General features: G+C 44.5%; 1 protein-coding gene across 5 annotated transcripts in view; it reads right to left on the bottom strand.

The window, feature by feature from the left end:
* The window catches only part of LOC131683120 (uncharacterized), a 140379-nt gene that overhangs the window by 93515 nt on the left and 28154 nt on the right, over positions 1-18710 (bottom strand). For 2 of the 5 annotated variants that reach the window (XR_009304377.1, XR_009304378.1), the window contains exon 2: positions 16354-18710. This exon is cut by the window's right edge and continues 24 nt beyond it. The exons of 2 other annotated variants lie outside the window; for them this stretch is intronic. The gene's annotated coding sequence lies outside the window, so the exon portion shown is untranslated. The remainder of the gene's footprint in view (positions 1-16353) is intronic. One more of the 5 variants, XR_009304379.1, reaches the window with a different exon arrangement.

The following is an 18710-nucleotide window of genomic DNA, read 5'->3' as shown; positions in this document are numbered from 1 at the left end:
AATACGCCGATGTCCTTAAATCGATGAAGGCGGCCGAAAGCCTCTCGGCCCTTGGGCAGGATGTGCGTAGCGTAAGACGCACCAACACGGGAGAGATGCTCCTGGTGCTGAAGCGAGGCGCACAATCAAGTGCAGTATATAAGGCCTTGGCCCAAGAGGTCCTTGGTGAGGGCGCCCAAATCAGGTCGCTAGGTGCGGAAACAACTCTCCAGTGCAAGCACTTGGACGAGTTCACGACCGCAGAAGACGTCGTCGCAGCCGTCAAGGAGCACTGCGGCGTCACAATCGAGCGGGCCTCTGTGCGATTGAGGGACGGACCCTCTGGCACCCAAGTAGCCTACCTCAGGCTACTGAATGCGGATGCCAAAAAGGTAACCGAGAAAGGGAAGCTGAAGATCGGCTGGTCGGTATGCCCTATTAGTATACCCCAGCCGCCTTCAGTGGATAGGTGCTATCGGTGCCTTGAATCCGGCCACAAAACATACGAATGCAAAGGCATAGATAGGAGCAAGCTATGCCGTCGATGCGGCGAGGAGGGGCATAAAGAGCGGGGGTGCACTAAGGCATATAAGTGCCTTATCTGCACCGCTAAGAAGCAAGCCCATAAACATGCTATGGGCGGACCTTCGTGTCCCTTCGGCGAGTTAAATAAGAAGAAGCCGTGAGAGTCCCACAGCTAAATCTTAACCATTGTGCAGCAGCCCAACAGCTGCTGTGGCAGTCGGTCTCGGAGTCGAGGACAGATGTCGCCCTCTTATCAGACCAGTACAGCATCCCTGCCGGCAACGGCAATTGGGTGTCGGACGGGTCTGGAATGGTGGCAATCTGTACAACGGGAAGGTTCCCGGTTCAAGAGGTAATACACCCCTCCGCCGAGGGTGTGGCGATTGCCAAGATCAATGGTGTGTTCTATTGCAGCTGCTACGCCCCACCAAGGTGGCCAATAGAACAGTTCAACCAGATGATCGACAGGCTCTCGTCGGACCTCGTGGGCCGGAAACCGGTAGTAATAGCGGGAGACTTTAACACTTGGGCAGTGGAGTGGGGCAGCCGCTGTACAAATAGCAGGGGTCAAGCGCTAATGGAAGCGTTTGCGAAACTCGATACTGTGCTAGCTAATGATGGCTCCGCTAGTACATTCCGTAGAAACGGAGTGGAGGCGTGGATTGATTTGACCTTTGCCAGCCCGAGTCTGGCTCCAGGCATGGAATGGAGGGTAGACGAAGGCTACACCCATAGCGATCATTTAGCAATCCGCTTTAAGATCAACTATGGTGTGCAGCATCCGAGGGCGGGAGATCCCTGTCAGGTGCGCGGGTGGAAGTCCAATCACTTCGACAGCGAAGCTTTCACCGCGGCCCTGGGACTGGAGGCCAACACCGACAGTCGAAGCGGGGATGCGCTGGTAGCTGTTCTATCACGCGCGTGCGACGCCACTATGCCGAGAAAAACACTGCCAAGAAACGGTAGATGCCCGGTATACTGGTGGAGTGCCGAGATGGCAGCTCTACGGTCAGCCTGCCTCAGAGCTAGACGTAGGATGCAAAGAGCTCGTACCGAGGATGCAAGAGAGAACCGCCGTGAAGTGTTTCGAGCTGCGAAATTAGCCCTTAACAAGGCTATTAAAAGCAGCAAGAGAGCGTGTTTCGACAACCTGTGTGAGAGTGCCAACGCGAATCCGTGGGGTGACGCCTACCGGATTGTGATGGCCAAGACCAAAGGGGGCTCCTCACCCCCAGAACGGTCTCCGGACCGGTTGGCAACGATTATCGAAGTACTCTTCCCGTCTCGAGCCACAAGCCCCTGGCCACCTGCACTACGAGACAGTGCGGGCACGGTCGAAATGGTGGCTCCAGTGACGAATGAAGAACTACTCGCAGTGGCTAAATCCCTAGCAATTAACAAAGCTCCTGGGCCGGATGGAGTTCCAAACAACGCTCTCAAGGCAGCGATCATAGCGAACCCGAACATGTTCAGGCTAGCTATGCAGAGATGCCTTGACGAGTGCCGTTTCCCCGATAGATGGAAAAAGCAGAAACTGGTGCTGTTGCCGAAGCCCGGGAAGCCGCCAGGCGACCCATCGGCGTACAGACCAATCTGTCTGATAGACACGACTGGCAAACTGCTTGAGAGGATCATCCTCAACAGGCTCACCCCGTACGCGGACGGTCTGTCAAGCAACCAGTTTGGCTTTCGGAAGGGTAAGTCCACAGTGGACGCTCTCAACTCAGTGATAAATACTGCCGAGATAGCGATCCAACGAAAAAGGCGAGGTATTCGATACTGTGCGTTAGTGACACTTGACGTGAAGAACGCATTTAACAGCGCAAGCTGGGATGCCATCGCACTCTCGTTACACCGGCTTAGCCTACCGGTGGGTCTGTACCGGATCCTGGAAAGTTACTTCCAAAACCGCGTACTGATATACGAGACCGATGCCGGTCAGAAAAGGGTTCCGATTACCGCCGGAGTCCCGCAGGGCTCGATCCTAGGCCCGGTGCTATGGAACCTCATGTATGACGGGGTTCTGAGACTGAAGTTCCCTCCTGGGGTCAAGATCGTCGGCTTTGCCGACGACGTAACCTTGGAGGTCTACGGGGAGTCAATTCCTGAGGTAGAACTAACCGCAGAACACGCGATTAGCACGGTGGAGGAATGGATGAGCGCGAGAGGCCTGGAGCTCGCTCATCATAAGACGGAGGTAGTTATCGTCAACAACCGCAAGTCGGCACAACATGCAGTTATCCATGTGGGAGAAGTCGCGATCACTTCACAGCGAAGTCTGAAGTCTCTCGGAGTCATTATAGACGACAAGCTGACCTTCGGCAGCCATGTCGACTGTACGTGCAAGAGAGCGTCGACTGCTGTTGCGGCACTATCGAGAATGATGTCCAACAGCTCAAAGGTGTGCGCCAGTAGACGTAGGTTACTGGCAGGCGTTGCCGTATCTATCCTCAGGTACGGCGGCCCGTCAGGGTCAAGAGCACTGAGGGTAACCAGTTACCTACAGAAACTGGAGAGCACCTACCGCGTGATGTGCCTCAGAGTGATATCTGCCTACCGCACGGTATCACACGATGCATCCTGCGTGATAGCGAGCATGATGCCAGTCGGGCTGGTCATTCGGGAAGATGAGGAGTGCTTTGAGCTACGTGGAAATGGGGGAGCCAGCGAGCGCACCAGGGTGACCTCGGTCGCCAGATGGCAGCGTGAGTGGGACAACTCCTCGAAAGGTAGGTGGACCCACCGGCTGATACCTAGCATATCGAGCTGGGTGGGAAGACCCCATGGGGAAGTTCACTTCCACTTGACACAATTCCTGTCAGGCCATGGCTGTTTCCGTCAGTACCTCCACAGGTTCGGGCACGCGGAGGTCCCAGTCTGCCCGGACTGCCCAGGTGTAGATGAAACTGCCGAACACATACTGTTCGTATGTCATCGGTTCGACGTCGAAAGAAGAGCAATGCTTGACGTCTGTGGCTGGGACACAACCCCGGATACCCTTATTCAGCGGATGTGTCAAACGGTGGAGAAGTGGAACGCAGTCTCGGCTGCTACTATCCAGATTGCCAGTAGGCTACAGGTAATCTGGCGAACCGAGCAACAGACGGCGGGCACGGCTAACTAGTGATTGGTTAGCTGGAGCGAAAAAGGCCAAGCGCAAAATAAGAAAGTGAATGGTCTGTTCATGCCGAGGTAGGTTGGCGCAGCGAATGGCAACCGCGTAAGGGGTAAACCCAGCCACCCCGAAGCAAGACAGAAGAGTGAGTGTATAGGCGTATAAGTGGACTGCCTCATGCCAAGACGGGAGGGTCGTAGCGTAGTATGTTGGAACTAAGCTATCGATGCCTCATGGCGTGGCAGTGGAGTGAAAAGGTGAGCATCCAAGTCAGTCTCACATTGCATGTTAAGGGTGAGCATAAAAGTCAGCCTCACAGGTTGGTAGAGGCTAGCACAAAAGTCAGCCTAGCAAGGAATGAAAAAGGTGAGCACAAAAGTCAGCCTCGCATGGTATGTCAGAAGTGGGGCCTAAGAAAAATGTCCCACATGGGATGCCAGAGGGAGTGACAAAGGTACAATAGAGTGGCACGATTGAGAGTGAATCAGGTGATAGGGTGAGCACCCAAGTCAGCCTCACATGGATGGGGGGGGGCGTGCACAAAAGTAAGCCTAGCAAGGAATGAGTAAGGTGAGCACACAAGTCAGCCTCGCATGGAACGTAAAAGGTGAGCACAAAAGTCAGCCACATGTGGGAGTGTTTGAGAGTGAATCAAAGTTTGATTGAGAGAGCACCCAAGTAAGCCTCCTACAGGATGTATGATCGCGTGAGTGAGAGTGAATGAGTACATTCAGTACAGCCATCCCCCCAGAAGTAATACCGAGAGGTAGTTCCTGGGAGGAATGATGGCGGAGCCCAATGGAGTTTAGTCGGTATTAATGGCTGGTCACCATTCGAGTCCGACACGCCCCCAGTGCACCCAGTGTGGTAGATTGGACCCTACCGTTAGCACGTGTACTGGGCTAGGACATAAAGGTCTTCTCCATTGTAAAAAAAGACATACACACATAGACACACATACACACAACTCCGCTAGCGAATGACGGATCTCAATAGTAGCATGTCTGTAATAACATACGTACCTGGAACTATTGAGAACCAGAGCTACAGGTCCAAAGCCCTGGTAAAAGAGGATGGTTGTGGTGATCTGGGTCGCGGTCACCACGTAAAGCAAAATAGGTCATAACCCCAATTCCAAGGCGTGCAGCGACCCGTGCCGAGGGATGAGTGATCGAGGGGGTGAAAAAGATGCTCGATCGTTAACGGAGCCTGTGGGGTACCTGGGCAACCCCCACAGTAAGCGTCCCTTACCACGCTACTGCGGAGCTCTGGCGCGGCGGACCTTTCTTTCTCGCGCAACTCGTGAGTATCAACATGAATTAAGTGAATAAAAAAAACCAACTCCACACGGCGTGTAACCGTCACGGCCAAACGCCGTTTGGTCGAGGTAAACTGGGGCGAGAATGCCCCCGCTGGGCAGAGAGAAGGTACCAGCAACTCGGTGCAACCGGGGCAGGGGGGTGTAAACCCCTGGACGCTGGTTATCAAGAAGAAGCCGGCACTGACACCGGATGTACCGCGGCCCGCGAAGAAGGCCAAGGACAGAGGGGAGGCTTTGTGGTTAAAAACCGACAAGGACAAATACACCGACGTCCTAAAGTCGATGAAGGCGGCCGAAAGCCTCTCGGTCCTCGGGCAAGACGTGCGCAGCGTGAGACGCACCAACACATGAGAAATGCTTCTGGTGCTGAAGCAAGGCGCACAATCTAGTGGGCCTTGGCCCAAGAGGTCCTGGGTGAAGGCGCCCAGGTCAGGTCACTAGGGGCGGAAATGACTCTCCAGTGCAAGTATCTGGACGAGTTCACGACCGCAGACGATGTCGTCGCAGCCGTCAAGGAGCAATTCGACGTGACAATCGAGCGGGCCTCTGTGCGTTTTAGAGGGGGACCCTCCGGCACTCAAGTAGCCTACCTCAGGCTACTGAAGGCGGACGCCAAAAAGGTTACCGAGAAAGGTAAACTGAAGATTGGCTGGTCAGTATGCCCCATTAGCATACCCCAGCCGCTTTCAGTGGATAGGTGTTATCGGTGCCTTGAGTCCGGTCATAAATCCTACGAGTGTAAGGGCATAGACAGGAGCAAACTATGTCATCGCTGCGGCGAGGAGGGGCATAAGGAGCGGGGTTGCACTAAGGCGCACAAGTGCCTTATCTGCACCGCTAAGAAGCAAGCCCGTAATCATGCTATGGGCGGACCTTCGTGTCCCTTCGGTGAGGCAAATAAGAAGAAGCCGTGAACGTTACACAGCTAAATCTTAACCATTGTGCAGCAGCCCAACAGCTGCTGTGGCAGTCGGTCTCGGAGTCGATGACAGATGTCGCCCTCCTATCAGACCCGTACAACATCCCTGCCGGCAACGGCAATTGGGTGTCGGACGGGTCTGAAATGGTGGCAATCTGTACAACTGGACGGTTCCCGGTTCAAGAGGTAATACACTCCTCCGCCGAGGGTGTTGCGATTGTCAAGATCAATGGTGTGTTCTACTGCAGCTGCTACGCTCCACCAAGGTGGCCCATAGAACAGTTCAGAAAGATGATCGACAGGCTCTCGTCAGACCTAGTGGGCCGGAAACCGGTAGTCATAACTGGGGACTTTAACGCTTGGGCAGTAGAGTGGGGAAGCCGCTGTACCAATAGCAGGGGTCAAGCGCTAACAGAGACGCTTGCGAAACTCGATACTGTGCTAGCTAATAATGGCTCCGCTAGTACATTCCGTAGAAACGGGGTGGAGGCGTGGATTGACGTAACATTTGCCAGCCCGAGTCTGGTTCCAGACATGGAATGGAGGGTAGACGAAGGCTACACCCATAGCGATCATTTAGCAATCCGCTTTAGGATCAACTATGGTGTGTAGCATCTGAGGGCGGGAGATCTCTGTCAGGTACGCGGGTGGAAGTCCAATCACTTCGACAGCGAAGCTTTCACCGCGGCCCTGGGACTGGAGGCCAACACCGACAGTCTAAGCGAGGATGCGCTGGTAGCTGTTCTATCACGCGCGTACGACGCCACTATGCCGAGAAAAACACTGCCAAGAAACGGCAGATGCCCGGTATACTGGTGGAGTGCCGAGATTGCAGCTCTACGATCAGCCTGCCTCAGAGCTAGACGTAGGATGCAAAGAGCTCGCACCGAGGATACAAGAGAGAACCGCCGTGAAGTGTTTCGAGCTGCGAAATTGGCCCTTAACAAGGCCTTTAAAAGCAGCAAGAGAGCGTGTTTCGACAACCTGTGTGAGAGTGCCAACGCGAATCCGTGGGGTGACGCCTACAGGATTGTGATGGCCAAGACCAAAGGGGGCTCTTCACCCCCAGAACGGTCTCCGGACCGGTTGGCGACGATTATCGAAGTACTCTTCCCGTCTCGAACCACAAGCCCCTGGCCACCTGCACTACGAGACAGTGCGGGTACGGCCGAAATGGTGGCTCCGGTGACGAATGAAGAACTACTCGCAGTGGCTAAATCCCTAGCAATGGACAAAGTTCTAGGACCGGATGGAGTTCCAAACAGCGCTCTCAAGGCAGCGATCATAGCGAACCCGATCATGTTCAGGCTAGCTATGCAGAGTGCCGTTTCCCTGATAGATTAAAAAGGCAGAAATTGTTGCTGTTGCCGAAGCCCGGGAAGCCGCCAGGTGACCCATCGGCGCACAGACCAATCTGTCTGATCGACACGACTGGCAAATTGCTTGAGAGGATTATCCTCAACAGGCTAACCCCGTACGCAGAAGGTCCGGATGGCCTGTCAAGCAACCAGTTTGGCTTTCGGAAGGGTAAGTCCACAGTGGACGCTCTCAACTCAGTGATAAAGACTGCCGCTATAGCGATCCAACGAAAAAGGCGAGGCATTCGATACTGTGCGTTATTGACACTTGACGTGAAGAACGCATTCAACAGCGCAAGCTGGGATGCTATCGCGCTCTCGTTACACCGGCTTAGCCTACCGGTGGGTCTGTACCGGATCCTGGAAAGTTACTTCCAGAACCGCGTACTGCTATACGAGACCGATGCCAGTCAGAAAATGGTTCCGATTACCGCCGGAGTCCCGCACGGATCGATCCTAGGCCCGGTGTTATGGAAACTCATGTATGACGGGGTTCTGAGACTGAAGTTCCCTCCTGGGGTCAAGATCGTCGGCTTTGCCGACGACGTAACCTTGAAGGTCTACTGGGAGTCAATCCCTGAGGTAGAACTGACTGCAGCACACGCGATCAACACGGTGGAGGAATGTATGAGCGCGCGAGGCCTGGAGATCGCTCATCATAAGACGGAGGTAGTTATCCATGTGGGAGAAGTCGCGATCGCTTCACAGCGGAGTCTGAAGTCTCTCGGAGTCATTATAGACGACAAGCTGACCTTCGACAGCCACGTCGAATATATATGCAAGAGAGCGTCGACTGCTGTCGCGGCACTATCGAGGATGATGTCCAACAGCTCAAAGGTGTACGTCAGTAGACGTAGGTTACTGGCAGGCGTTGCCGTATCTATCCTCAGGTACGGCGGCCCGTCATGGTCAAGAGCACTGAGGGTAACCAGTTACCTACAGAAACTGGAGAGCACCTACCGCGTACTGTACAGAGTGATATCTGCCTACCGCACGGTATTACACGATGCATCCTGCGTGATAGCGAGCATGATGCCAGTCGGGCTGGTCATTCGGGAAGATGAGGAGTGTTTCGAGCTACGTGGAAATAGAGGAGCCCGCGAGCGCACCTGGGTGACCTCGGTCGCCCGATGGCAGCGTGAGTGGGATAACTCCTCGAAAGGTAGGTGGACCGGCTGATACCTAACATATCGAGCTGGGTGGGAAGACCCCATGGGGAAGTTCACTTCCATCTGACACAATTCCTGTGAGGTCATGGTTGTTTCCGACAGTACCTCCACAGGGTCGAGAACGCGGAGGTTCCAGCCTGCCTGGAATGCCCAGTTGTAGACGAAACTGCAGAACACATACTGTTCGTATGTCCTCGGTTCGACGTCGAAAGAAGAGCAATGATTGACGTCTGTGGCTGGGACACAACCCCTGATACCCTTATTCAGCGGTTGTGTCATTCGTTGGAGAAATGGAACGCAGTCTCGGCTGCTACCACCCAGATTGCCTGTAGGCTACAGGTAATTTGGCGAACCGAGCAACAGACGACGGGCACGGCTAACTAGTGATTGGTTAGTTGGAGCGAAAAAGGCCGAGCGCAAAAAAGGGAGTGAATGGTCTGTTCATGCTGAGGCAGGTTTGGCGCAGCGACTGGCAACCGCGTAAGGGGTAAACCCAGTCACCCCGAAGCAAGGTAGAAGAGCGAGTGTATAGACGTATAAGTAGACTGTCTCATGCCAAGATGGGAGGGTCGTAGCGTAGTATGTTGTGACTTAGCTACCGATGCTTCGTGGCGTGGCAGTGGAGTGAAAGGGTGAGCATCCAAATCAGTCTCACACGGCATGTTAAGGGTGAGCACAAAAGTCAGCCTCACATGGTATGGTAGAGGCTAGCACAAAAGTAAGCCTAGCAAGGAATGAAAAAGGTGAGCACACAAGTCAGCCTCGCATGGTATGTCAGAAGTGGGGCCTAAGAAAAATGTCCCACATGGGATGCCAGGGGGAGTGACAGGGGTATAATAGAGTAGCACGATCGAGAGTGAACCAGGTGATAGGGTGAGCACCCAAGTCAGCCTCATATGGTATGGGTGAGGCGAGCACAAAAGTAAGCCTAGCAAGGAATGAGTAAGGTGAGCACACAAGTCAGCCTCGCAAGGAACGAAAAAGGTGAGCACAAAAGTCAGCCTCATGTGGAGTGTTAGAGTGAATCAAGGTGCGATAGAGAGAGCACCCAAGTAATGAGTACATCAAGTACAGTCATCCCCCCAGAAGTAATACCGAGGGGTATTTTCTGGGGGGAACGATGGCGTAGCCCAATGGAGTTCAGTCGGTATTAATCGCAGCGTCACCATTCGAGCCCGACACACCCCCTCACCACCCAGTGTGGTAGCTTAGACACGTACTAATAGCATGTGTACTGGATTAGGATGTAAACGTCTTCTCCATTGTAAAAAAAACACACGTACACACACATACAGACTTTTTCCGATCTCGACGAACTGAGTCGAATGGGATATGACATTCGGCCCTCCGGGCCGGGATTAGATGGACGTTTTTCAGAGTGATTGCATAACCTTTCTATATGAGAAAGACAAAAATGTGCCAAAATCCAAAAAAGTGAATCATCGTCAATTTTTTTTTTCGAGTTTGCATCAAATCTCGACGTTTCATGCACCTTGAAGACATTTAGCATCAAAAATAATTTTTTTCTAATTTTTCCTATAGTTTATATGAGAAATTTCTGTGTGGCCGCACTCATAAACCCGTAATTCCGGAACCAGAATTCCCATCGATCCAAAATTCAATAGTAGTCGATGGGAAGGTTGCACCTTTCATTTGAGACTAAGTTTGGGGAAATCGGTCCAGCCATCTCTGAGAAAAATGAGTGACATTATTTGACACATACGCACATACATACATACACACACATACACACACAGACACACACACACACATAGACTTTTTCCGATCTCGACGAACTGAGTCGAATAGGATATGACGCTCGGCCCTCCGGGCCGGGATTATGTTGACGTTTTTCAGAGTGATTGCATAACCTTTCTATATGAGAAAGGCAAAAATGTGCCAAATCCAAAAAAGTGTATCGTCGTCAAATATTTTTCGAGTTTGCATCAAATCTCGACGTTTTATGCACCTTGAAGACATTTAGCATCAAAAATAAAAGCATAAAGTTAGCAGAGCAACGATGTAAAAGTCATTGTAAAACCTACTAAAGCACATTGATTTATTTAAATAATTAAATGCTAATTAAATGTACTTGTAAAAAATTGTTTTTTACAAGAAATCACTTGTTCTGCTAACTTAACATAAAGTTGGCAGAACAACGATGTAAAAGTCATTGTAAAACCTACTAAAGCACATTGATTTATTTAAATAATTAAATGCTAATTAAATGTACTTTTAAAAAATTGTTTTTTACAAGAAATCACCTGTTCTGCTAACTTAACATAAAGTTAGCAGAACAACGATGTAAAAGTCATTGTAAAACCTACTAAAACACATTGATTTATTTGAATAATTAAATGCTAATTAAATACACTTTAAGAAATCACTTGTTCTGCTGACTTGACAAAAAGTTAGCAGAACAAAGATGTAAAAGTCTACTAAAGTACATTTAATGATTTTAATAGTTAAACACTATTTAAATGCACTTGTAGAAAATTGTTTATAATTTTTTAAAGAAACAATTTGTTCTGATGGGTTAACAGCAAGCAGAAAAATAGTGAAAGTCATTGTAAAATCTATGAATATTTAATAATATGAGTAATTAAATGCTAATTAAATTCACTTGTAGAAAATTGTTTGCAACTGTTTTTATGATATCACTTGTTCTGCTGGGTTAACATCCAGCAAAACAATGATGTAAAAGTCATTGTTAAATCTGTTAAAGTACATTTAATGATTTAAGTAATTAAATGCTAATTAAATGTTAATTAAATGCACTCGCATGCGAAAAAATATTCGCAATTTTTTTAAGAAATTACTTGTTCTGCTGGGTAAACATCAAGCAGAGCAATGATGTAAAAGTGATTTTAAAATATACTAAAGCACATTTAGTGATTTGAATAATTAATTGCTAATTAAGTGCAGTTGTAAAAAAATATTTACAATTTTATTAACACGCTCACGAATATTCCTCCAAAATAGTCGGTACTATATTTTTAAATCGCTATATCTCAGTGACCAATTTGGACAATTTTGGAATCTACAAATTTTTTAAACTCAAGATTATTAAAGAATTATTGGAATTGAACTTTCAACGATTTTGAGCAAGTACTACAAAAAACACACAAATTTGTGTGAAGAACTTAAAATCTAACGTGATGACCCATACATATTATTTGTTTCAATTTTTTGTACAGTAAGATTCCGTTATTAGCATGCTCCCATTTTGGCACACTCCGATTTTGGAAATAAATGGGATCCGTTTTTGGCAACATTCTTGTTGTACATAATAAGTCTTTTAAAAATGCGCAATAATTTTTTTTTTGTATCAATTGACATCACATTTGACTTTATTTCCAAACATGGGAGTCATATTAACCCTAAAAGGCGCAAATCATTTTTTCAAATTTTGTTAAAATTCTCTCATAGTTTCAATAATTTTTAGATGCTTTTTGCAATGTTGTTATAATACAGCGTTATGCATTTATGCATATTTTACACTATACGTGTCGTATTTAATGATTACAATAAGTATAGAAATGTAACTGTAAATGTAATATAACTGATATAACTGATAACAGTGTAACTAGTGTCTGACGGAATCAATTTTTATAGTAAACCCCAGAGCCTATGCACTTTAAGGAACAAGTACCGAGGAATACGCTACAGTGCATAATAAACTATAAAACTTTCAATAGCACCTTAGTAATATTGCGAGCCTCTTTCTCTTTCGATTATTACGTCACTACAAAACTTGACACTAAATTTTCAGTACATATCGAAAGCTGACCATAGTGCGTCCTAATACTGTATTTAGGAATACAAAACTGATAGCTCCTAAATAGTTTGTTTTAATTTTATGATGTCTTTGGCGAATTTGTTAGTTTTTTTTGGCGCTTTTTCAAAATTAATGGCATTAGGGTGGTCCTTGTGGTTAGGGTGTTCAAAGTATCGACTGTTTAGACGTGTAAAGTTTACCTGTGCAATGCCCTACAATATTAGAACACAAATAAATTGAAGCAAGTTTGCTGAATAAACAAGGCTATGTCTAATGGTTAATTTGCCATGATTTTATTTAAAGATTTGAGGTAGGGTGGCTCTTGAAAATCGTGTTGCTTATATTTTTTTTGATGTGTTAATTTTTCGTAAACGCATTGTTCTAGAACTTTCATCGGAACACATTTTTACCGTAGCACTGATGTTTCAATTCCTTTTGTTTGGGCAGTTGCAAGTGATTTTTAAAACAAAAATGGTTTTCTTCAAATCTAAATATCTTCAGGCATTGCAATTCGATTTTCAATTTATCAATTCAATTTGAAAGATCAACGATTAGTTAGCCAAAGAGAATTAACAAATTTATTTATTTTTTAAATGAGCAGTTTTTGAAACAAAATTGTTCATTAATTTTCAGAAAGAAGAGATAACAGCCCCAGTAGCGACATCAACACTACCATGCAGCGAATTGTTTGAGTTTTGATGTCCAGTGGGCCGAATAAAAGCAATTCGAATTAAATGATATGTTACACCTCCGTAATGAGGGGCATTGCACTAGAGAAGTGAGCGAAGGTTGTGAGAATTTTACTGGATGACGCACAGTGTAGCAAAACACAAAACCACACTATAGGTTGAATAGAGTCTTCTCAAAATATTAAGTCTTGAGGACCAAAGATAGATTTTTTACAGTACTTCAAAGGTGAAACAGATGATAAATTCTGGAAAAAAAACTGCGCTCAAACCTATGTTATTCAAATAAATATATCATTTTAGTTAAGATTCCGATTTTATTAGTAAGGTTATTCGGGGATTTATAATTTCCATTCGATTTAATCGATACAAGGCTTTCTTCTCACTCATTTTTTTCAAAATAGTTAGGAAAGATCGCTTGTAGTTCATGACTCTTGAAAATTAGTGTATTTTTCGAGCTCACGCAACTATCATGTAAACAAACCACCGAGAATTGTCAAGCGAAGTTAACAAGGCTCATTTTGTAGGTTTATGTCAGTCGGTGTAAAACCTAATATCCGAACCTGAATGCGCTGTTTGGGAGAACGAATGACGAGGAGAACGAACCAATCATTTCATTGATCGCGACGGCCATGAATTAAATTTCGTTTCTCTTTCAACGCAGGGATGTCAATTTTTTAAGCTCTGGAAATGTTACATATTGTGGCATATGGGGAAGGGGAATAAGCTAGAACTTTACACAATATGGTTTCACTGAAAACAATTTTTAAAGAATGGAGAGGAAGGAATAAATAAATTTGTGACATTTTGTTACATAGGGGGACGAAAGAGTCCACTGATAATATAAATTCGTAAATATAATGAAATCGATCATGCAATGCACGAATTCATTCGTCGTTTTCTGCAACGAAGAATTTTCGTGCATTGTAAATATTAGGTTTCGTTCATTTCATGAACAAGAATGGCCGCTTGGTGAACGAAAGCTTTCGTAAATTTTACATATTTAATATACACTGCACGAATGTTATCGTTGATAACAATATTATTTTTCGTGAACGAAACGAAATGATTTGTTTATTTTAATACACGTTTGTGTATATTACGAACCATTTCGTTGGCGCACCAATTCATTTCGTTTATTTTAGAAAAGTTTTCAGTCGGATCGATGTTTGACAACATCGATTTTTTTAAATTTCAAAAAATCGATGTGGCCAAATCGATTTTATTGTAGTACGAAGAAATGACCGCTTGATGAACGAAAGTTTTCGTAAATTTTACTTATTTAGTTTGCATTGCACGAATGTTATCGTTGATAACGACATCATTTTTCGTGAATGAAACGAAATGTTTCGTTTATTTTAATAAACGTTTATGTATATTACGAGCGATTTCATTGCTCACACGAATTTATTTCGTTCATCTTAGTAAAGTTTTCGTATTTATTAGCATTTTATTTTTTCAATCGATATTTTAGGATCGATGTTTGACAACAACGATTTTTCAACTAGCTAAAAGGATCGATCTAGCAAAATCGATTTTATTTCAACCTGCTCACCTCTATTGAGGACTAGAAAGATTGTGGTGTGAAGTAATGGCCGCTTAATGAACGAAAGTTTCTGTTAATTTTACATATTTGGTGTACATTGCAGGAATGTTATCATTGATAACGACATTATTTTTCTTGAATGATTCGTTTATTTCAATAAATGATGAACGATTTCGATGGTTCGATGGCCACACGAATTCATTTCGTTTATCTTAGAAAATTTTTCGTATTTATTAGCCTCTTATTGTTTTCAGTCGATCTTTTGGGATCGATGTTTGACAACATCGATTTTTTTTATTTAAGAAAATCGATGTGGCCAAATCGATTTTATTGTGATACAAAGAAATGGACGCTTGATGAACGAAAGTTTTCGTAAATTTTACTTATTTAGTGTACATTGCACGAATATTATCGTTGATAACAACCTTGTTTTGGTGAATGAAACGAAATGTTTCGTTTATTTTAATAAACGTTTATGTACATTACGAACGATTTCGTTGGTCGCACGAATTCACTTCGTTCATCTTAGAAAAGTTTTCGTGTTTATTCGCATACCTTTTTCATTCGATCTTTTAGGATCGATGTTTAACAGAGGCAACAACGATTTTTTAACTAACTAAAAGGATCGATCTGGCCAAATCGATTTTATTTCAACTTGCTCACCTCTATTGAGGACTAGAAAGATTGTTGTGTAAAGAATTATCTAGTGTACATGGAACGAATGTTATCGTTGACAACGACATTATTTTTCGTGAATAAAACGAAACGATTCGTTTATTTCAGTAAATGTTTGAGTATATTACGAACGACTTCGTTGGTCACACGAATTATTTTCGTTCATCTTAGAAAAGTTTTCGTATTAATTATAATTTTTGAAAACACAGATTTTTTTTAATTAAAGAAATAGATCTGGCAAAATCGATTTTATTGTGGTATCTAGAAATGGACGCTTGATGAACGAAGGTTTTCGTAAATTTTACTTATTTAGAGTACATTGCACGAATGACCTCGTTGAAAACGACATTATTTTTCGTGAATGAAACGAAATGTTTTGTTTATTTTAAAAAATGTGTGTGTATATTACGAACAATCTCGTTGGTCGCACGAATTAATTTCGTTCATCTAAAAGAATTTTTCGTATTTAATAGCATATTATTTTGACATTGCGCCGGCAGAGAAAAACTCAAACTTATTCATACAAAACCAATGAGCATTCACGATGGCTCAACTGAATCAGTACTGCTCCAGTTTCTGGATTAACTGGAAGAAAAAGAGGTTCAGAAAATCTTCCTGAAACCGGCAGACACGGATACGGCTACTGAATAGTCAGACCGAGACCGTTGTGATGATCAACAATTATCTGACATATAGCAACAATGACTCCATATTGTACCTCTATTGAAGCTCTTTTGACGTTGACGGTTTGACGAATGGTGCTCGTAAATATTTTAAAGATATTCGTATATATCAGCGAACAATTCGTTCGCCGAACGAAGCTGTTTCGTAATAAGCCAACGAAAGTCGTTTCGTGGTTTTCACGAAAAACTCGTAATAAAAAATAAAAGTGTTCCAATAGAACTACGAACGATTCATAATATGTACGAAAAATTCGTATATATTATGAAAACTTTCCGTACGAAACTAATTCCTAGCGATTTACGAATATATTCTATCAGTGTCATAATATAGAAATAAACATACTGTGCTGTGGAGTTTTTATCGGCACAAGATTTTTCACGGGTACACTTTTGGTTCTTACTTAACGATCCCTTTGAAAAAACTACAGTGAGATGATGAGCGCACAGAGTGAAAATGGGATCTTCAGAATAGGTAAGCTTTAGTTGAACTGTAAGTTAGTGATGTGAGTCTGAATTTTAGGAAATTTGGAGTGTTTGATACTGTGTAGAATACCTGCGTAAGTGGCACTAAGACGATCTACATCTGTTCGGTGATTTACCTTGTTGGGTGTGTTAACTATATGACACATCTCCAGCACTGGTAACGTTGATGAGTGATAGGTTCTGTCGATAATTTTGGTTGCGGTCAAGTCAAAATCGTGTTGGTGTTGGAAGCTGTGAAGAATGACAACTGTTTTTACTCCAAATTCGATCATAACGATATCTGTGTTGGTTTTTCCTGCTTCGATCAATTTATTATATTTTGTAATATTGGTCGGGTGCCCGCTAAGTCTTGTTTTTAGTTGATTTTTCATCATACCAATATATATCATATCACACACACCACATGGGATGCTGTAAATAACATTGCAACATAGTGAGGGATCAACGGGATCTTTAATGTTGTTTAGCAACATTGAAGATGGTTTGATTGTTTTTGGGGTAATTTTGACGTTAGGATAGTTTGTTTTTAGGCTTCGAAGGAGTGTGTTGGTCAGCATCGGGATGTATGGTAGGGACCGGTACGTTGTTTCGTCTGTTTTGGCGGTTTGTTTTGTATCCAGTGAGCTCTCGGATGGTGATTGTGGAACGGTTTTTTGGCTAAGCAATCTGTTTATAAGTGATGTTGGATAGTCGATCTGGCGCAAAATTAAATTATTCTGTTCGGCAAACGATTGGTTGGTAGTGAGGGATGTCACTCGTCTTATGAAGTTGGAGGCGACGTTGATTTTCATGTGCATCGGGTGTAAGGAAAAAATAGTTAAATAATCGGCCAGATGCGATAGATTTTGAATACCATTGTGTGTTTAGCGATTGATCTGAATTGCGAATCACTGTTGTGTCTAGGAATGGGAGCTGATTTCTTTGTTCTTCCTCTTTTACAAACTGAATGTGTGGGTTGTAGCCATTGAACATTTCTAGGGTCTCATCTATCTTGTCCTTCGGAAGGGCTAATAGCAGCTCATCAACGTATTTTCGTAGGACAGGAATTTCGAAAGGAAGCTCGCGGGTGATTGTTTTTAGCAAATTTTCCATGATGATGTCTGCAAGGATAGGCGAAAGAGGGCTGCCCATGACGGTGCCGAAGGTTTGCTTATAGAATTTTTCTCGAAAGCAGAAATAACCGTTGTTGAGGTAAAATTCTACTAGTTCGAAAAAGAGATCCAGGTTGATGTTGGTTTCTGTGCGAATATTTTCCCACTCCATTATAATATCGTGAAGGATTAGATCGTTGGGTATGTTTGTGAAGAGGGACACGACGTCGAAGGATACTAGTACGTAGTCCATGGGGAGTGTAACTTGGTTGATTTCTTCGGCGAATTGGAAACTATCTTTGATGTTGTATTCACTGCGTATTGCTCTTTGAAGAATGTTGGCAATGTATTTAGAGAGATTGTATGTCGGGGCTGTTATGTTTGGTACTACCGGGTGGAGCGGTAAACCTGGTTTGTGAGCCTTGGGTTGTCCATAAATCCGTGAGCAGATGGATGTGTATGGTTTCAGATAATTGGCTGTACTTTTGTATGTGAGTTTGAGATTGAGAAGGCGATCCACAAATGAGTTGTTTAGGCGTTGAAAGCAAGCTGTTTGGATTTCTAGGTAGCACTTTGTAAGTTGAATCATCAAGAAGTGACAGCATCTTCGTATCGTAATATTTCGTTTCCATTATCACCGTTCTTTTTCCTTTATCAAACTTTAGGATGCATATATCTGGGTTGTCGGTTAAGAATTGTTTTGTGACTTTGACAGCTTTCTGACAGAAAACTGTGACGCAATCTTTCTGTTGGTTTTATAGTGATCGTGAAAGATAATTTTGAATATGATTTGCTACTAGACATCTTTTCTTGTCTTGGATGAATTTGTTGGGAGAAGTCCGTAGAATGTTCTCGATGTTTGCGATGAGGTGGTATGTCGGAATTTGGTTTGGAAACACAGGAAGGGAGAAGTTTGGTCCAAAGCTCAACAGAGCCATCATTTCTGAGGGTGCGGATTTGGTGGTAGTGTTAAGTAAAGCCCTCTGGTTAGTTGTTGGTGTATGTTGATTGTTGCCTGCTGATTTGGTTATTATTCTTTCGATTTTTGCGGTTGTTCTGCGTATTTGAATTTGGGATTTACTGAGGAATGATTGGTTTTGGGTTGTTACGAAACGTTGTGTTATGTCGTCGTTGATGCTATTTTCGATATCGTGTTTGATCCAATCCAACTCTCGTTTTAGTGTTTTTATTCGATGGAATGTGTGTTGTATTTCCACGTTTAACAAAGCCTTCTTAGTCCTTTCGACTATACCCTGTAGTTTTCGTATGGACTGACTACGTTCTTCGAGGAGTTTGTGGATGCCTCTAATATAGTTCAGGATATGCGCAGGAAAATTCCCCTTCTTCTGCATTGTATCAAGAAATCTTTTCTTGTTGTCATA

This window comes from Topomyia yanbarensis, chromosome 2 (genome assembly GCF_030247195.1).
Source record: "Topomyia yanbarensis strain Yona2022 chromosome 2, ASM3024719v1, whole genome shotgun sequence".
Taxonomy (NCBI): Eukaryota; Metazoa; Arthropoda; class Insecta; order Diptera; family Culicidae; genus Topomyia; species Topomyia yanbarensis.
Note: the sequence above shows the minus strand (reverse complement) of the source record. Positions and strands in the feature narration are given on the sequence as shown.